General features: G+C 40.8%; 1 pseudogene; it reads left to right on the plus strand.

Moving 5' to 3' along the window:
- Positions 1–509: 509 nt before the first annotated feature.
- Positions 510–4,964, plus strand: LOC118916554 (uncharacterized protein C2orf78-like; annotated as a pseudogene).
- Positions 4,965–5,368: the final 404 nt, after the last annotated feature.

Below are 5,368 nucleotides of genomic sequence, written 5' to 3' on the forward strand. Positions count from 1 at the left end.
AAGTTCATTAAGCAGATCAACTGATATGATTTCAGAACAAATGTAACTGTTCAACCTAAATGTTGCTCCTTCCTAAGGATATTAATGAACAGTACATATAATTTAAAATGTGTCATATATGTCATAAAACATAAATAATTATTTGTTTTTTATATTAATGAACATCTATAAGAAATGTTAAGATGATATCTCTAACATAAGATCCTGGGGGAAAATGAGGAAAATGAGGCCAGGACACCTGTCTTGTAGGATTCCCCCTTCACAGAGCTCAGCTATTTAGGTGTTGTTTTACCTCTACTACTACTCCCTCCATCCAATCCTGCCTTATTGTTGGGAATCTGACCTCCCTATTGGCTACCTTGTACCTTTAAACTGTCTGCTTTGTGATATTATTCTCCCACCAACCTACCACACCTGGTAGAATCTTCACGTTTTCCATGGAGTTGCTTGTAAATAAACTTGGATCATCACAAGTGACCAGTGACCAGTGATCTTCATACTGGACACACATGCTCTTTGGCTTCAGCCATTCAGACACTTATAGTATCTTCTCCTCATCTCTTCTATCTACAGTTGTTTCCTCTTCTTCTCTGGCCATGTCTGGTAAGGAAAGAAACTTTTAAAAGATTTTCGCTAGATTTTTTTTTGTCCCTAAATTTAGTAGCAGATTTAAAATAGCAGGGACTAATGGGGGAAAGTGTTGAACTAGAAATCTGGAGGTTTTGACTTTGACATTTACTAGCTGTGTGACTTTGGACAAATCATTGACTCTCAAGAAAATCTGGTTTTTGCTCATCTGTTACATTAGTATGCCAGATTAGTTCTCTCTGGTCCCCTTCTTTTCCAACATTGAATTTTAAAGGGCACCCATGTAGAAAATGAAATCAGAGATATCTTGAAAGTGCCTCAACAGAAATAGAGAAAAAAAGGTGATGTAGAAAACTGGCAGTATATGTTGAGATGTATCATCTGTTAGTGGCTTCCCTCCACTAATGTTTCAAATTAACTATTTTTAATTTAATGATGCTCAAAAAGTACTACCCATACATTTTTTTAGTGTTCTATCTAAACTAGGTAAAAAGAGAAAGTAGGGAGAGAGGATAGAGAGTACTGGACTATCAAAAGGAAGTTAGTACAAGATTGTTTTCATCAGCACAGGCCAACAGGAACCAAGAGGGTAGAGAAAATATAAGAACGAAGGCAAGTATAGAGCAGCTCTCAAGAAAAAGTAGTAGTTTGAGTGGATGTTGAAAGAATCAAATATATTAAATTAAAGCAGAGGCATAGAGTGAAATCTGCTCAGAGCAGGGCAGAACACAGTTGATTTAAGCAAATACTTACATGAGTAGACTAAGAAGGAAAGCAAGGTCAGATAGGGTATCACACATCAGAAAAAAGGAGCTTATCAGAAGTCATACACAATTGTTTGTTTTTTTCTATTGCTTCTCTGAACCACAGATGGCACCTTACATTTTTGAATGTAAACGTTTTAGAAGTATGTTTTAGAAATCATGCTTCCCATAAACAAGAAACTAAAATGGTTATCTATGAGAGTGAAGGAAACAGAACCTTCACTATTTTAGGACATTCTCATTTTTAAACTATGTGGATGTTTTGCCTATTAAAAATAAAATTAAGTCTTTTAAAAAATTTTATCTCCTAACATGAATCAGGACTGCTTTTGTGATAAGTTCCAAGTCAAGACTGCTTTTTATCTTTATTTTTCTTCCTAATACAGAGAGGACACTAATAAACAGCCATTATCTGCTTTTAGATATTAGCTATTCTAAGAAGGAAAAATCAAGCCCCACAACTTTAATTCCACATTTATCTAATAGAATTTTGTGGAGTCCTTTGGGTTTTCCAACATTAAAAAATTTAATTTAATTCTAGCCATGATGGTTTTTTTGGGCTTTGGGGATGACATTTTCCTGGATTTTGAAGATAATTATGATCTAGGCTTTAAGATAAATACTAAAACCTTCATGATACTTGTTAAGTGTTCTTTTCTCTTATGTGATTATATTAGTTGAAATATACATATTTCTATTAGGCAATATCTGTTACTTGCTGGCTAATATTCAGACAGCTATGAAAGAGAACAATAATGGAATTTCTTTATACTTAGTACTTTCTCTCTGCTTTGCACCAGTTTTTACTGAAATATTTGTCTATAAAAATTGTAGCTACCTGTACTTCCACATTTATTCCATTTTGCTGCTGTTTATGCAACTTTTTACTGATAATAATGCAGGCTCATAGGGAAGAAGGGAAGGGAGAAGGTTGGTTCTAGCCTAGAGAACTATTAGGAACCCCTCTCCTGGGTCTTCTGCACATCTGCCCAAGCTGGGAGCATGGGCAGTGAGTACCAAAGGATACCAAAGTGCTCCGGCTTTGAGAACCATCAGAAATGGACTGATTCTTGCTATCTCCAGTGAGTTGGTATTATAGTCTTCCTGACAGCAGCAACCTTAAGGTAATGCTACTCCTCTGACAGAGAATGTTCAACCTCACTGATTTTTTTTTTTCCCTACAGAAAATTTCCAAAATCCATCTTTAATTGGAACTTAAAATTCTCTGCAGCTCTCTCTTCCCATGGTGCGTCATGAGGCTTCTTCCTTAACAGGAAGTGTCTGCGATTTTTCCAGAGTCTCTGCTCTCACTGGCAGTTTGACATGGCTGCTGCCATCAGCCTCTGGCACTTCTTTCCAGCCACTCTTGGGTAGTGCCTACCTTTACCAACATTCTAGCACAACTATGTTGTCTGGAGTTACTAGCCAGAGCCAGATCTCCACTTCAGCTGCTTCCTATCCATGTGTTTTTGCATGGGATACCACGGAAAGCACTGAAAAGAAGTCCTCTTCCCTTGGAGACTTCACTGTGACTATCACAGCCATGTCTATGGCAACTCAGCATGATAAGACTTCAGATGTCAATAACATGGTCCCTCTGTATCAATCACTTTCTGCCAGCCTTGTTCAGGGAACACCATGTCAGATTCTAAATCAGGGACATAGTCTGTCCCTTCCTTACCAGGAAGGGAGCCAGGTATATTATTACAATCAAGGCACACTGGGGCCTCTGCTCTCTAGAGAACTTGTCCCCCGCCTGCAATCCTATGGCTCTGTGTCATATACAGGAAGTAGGGCCTCCGCCCCTCAACCGGAAATGGTGATGGTGCTAAAGAGATTCAGCCCACAGGTACCCTATCACCAGTCTCCACATCTGGAATCTACTACTCTGCATCTGCTCAACCAGTCACAGAAAGACATTTTCAAGTAATGGAGACTTCCCTGGGTTTGTAGCCTCCAAGCCAGACATAAAACCAAGCCTTCAAAGCCTCTAGATGCCTACCAGATCCCAACAGGAAACCAAGACGATGTAGTACTCCCTACACAAATTCCTGATATTCACCAGCTCCTGGCTTGCATTGATCCCCTTGGCCAAGAGAAGCAGCCTGGTTCTGAAACATCTGGGAAAGAATAGCCTGAGCCTTGAGGACCAAAAGACACTTGGAAGTGAGACTGAATCGAGTGGCGGTTTTGCAAACATTGCTGCCCTGTTGGGGGACAAACAACTTCCTCGGCTCTTCAGTTCCTTGAAAGACCTTGATCAGTCCAAAGGTCCCAAGGTGATCAAAACCCAAGATACCAGAGCCATCTAGTTAAATCAGGTGCAGGAAAGGTCATGTAACAAAAAGGGGTCCTCTGGTCAAACCAGGAAGAACAAACATATAGCCTTTGAGCCTCTCAGGGGTGTTCCTAAGGCACCAGAGGGTCTGTTAGCAGAGGATATGAGTATTTGCAATGTTGCAGATAGTGACAAGGGTCCTGTGAACATGGCCAAGTGTTCTAGATGTAAATCTCCAATAACTACGTCAAGCTGGAACAGAAAAACTAGGAGCTGTGAACAGGAAAAGACCAAAAGAACCAGAAAAAGGAACTCCAAGAAAGCTGAAGAGGGTGAGCAGTCCGGGAATAAAGTCACAGCAGAAGAAAAGCCAACCATTCCCAGGATGAAGTGGAAGAAAAATCAACCTGAATTCAGCCAAGATAACTTTAAAGAACCTCGAAGCAGGCTAGGCATGCACACGCTGGAGTCTGTGCAGGTTTTTCAGGCACTGGGGAAGAAGATTGATAAGAAACCTAGATTCTCTTCTTCCCAGACTTTGGGAAATTCAAGGAACCATGAAGAACCCCAGCCACTCCCGGCCACCAAACCATGGCTGAATACTCTACGTGAGGGTAAAAGTCCTGAGAAAACTCATGTCAAAACCCAGAAACCAGATGGCAGTATCACAAAAGAGTGTCCATCTCCATCCCAGGATGAACTGCCACCTTCTGGAAAGGTCAAGTTGGTGCCTCTGCCTTTTCTGAGTGAGGACAGGCCTGCAGTTCACTGAGAAGAGGCCACAGTCTCTGGCCTCATACAGGCCAGCTTTGGCTTCCTTTACCCAGCCTGGCTCTACAAACACAGCTCACCCTACTGCAGTCAATTCATCCCAGCAAGTTCCTGCATCTTTGACATATCCTGCCTGCTCATCTTTGGGTCTAGTCTCGACCAACTCAACCCAACCAGACCTGACCAACTCTACCCAGCCTAGTGTCACCCAGTCCGCTGCTTCTAGACCTGTACCCTACAGAGCATCATCTTGCACTTTTCTCCAGCAGGAGCCCATTCCCACTGCTGTGCCCCAGCACCAGTCTCCACCCAAGCCTCAAACCCAGCTTCCACCCCAAGAATTCTGCTTCCAACCACATTCATGGAGGAAACCCGATATTTCTGGGCCAGAAATGTCAAAGCCCATCACAGAAGAGCAGAGGCCAGAGCAGGAGGCTATGAGGAGGCGGGCTCAACAAGAGCGGGAGAATGCTGCCAAGTCCGCCTCTTTGGGCAAAATACAGTTTTTCATTGAGAGGGAAAAGGAAATGGAAATTGCTGACTCCTATGGCTATGTAATGTAAGAGCTGATAGGATTGTTCGTGCTACTTTGGTTATCAGCTGTAGATAGACAGATATGTTTCCACACGTAGATAGATAGATAGACACAAGTTTCCACATGTAGATATACCTATCCACACATAGATAAAGTTTCTCTATTTGTTCTGATAAATTTTAAAACAGTAAAGCAATAAATGTAACAGAATTAATAGAGTAATAAAGAAACCTTTTGAGTTTTAAAAAAATATAAATAAATAAATAATTGTGGCTACTCCTTTACTTCTACTCAATAAAACCAAATGAAAGTTTTAAAATTATTTATTTAAACCTTAATTTTTCACTGGATATTGTGGCCCACCCCACCCCCCAAAAAATTCAGACTTGCAGTGAGAAATTTTGAGATCCTGATTCTCTTCTCTTACAGAAA

Source organism: Manis pentadactyla, chromosome 17 (assembly GCF_030020395.1).
Source record: "Manis pentadactyla isolate mManPen7 chromosome 17, mManPen7.hap1, whole genome shotgun sequence".
NCBI classification, from domain to species: Eukaryota; Metazoa; Chordata; class Mammalia; order Pholidota; family Manidae; genus Manis; species Manis pentadactyla.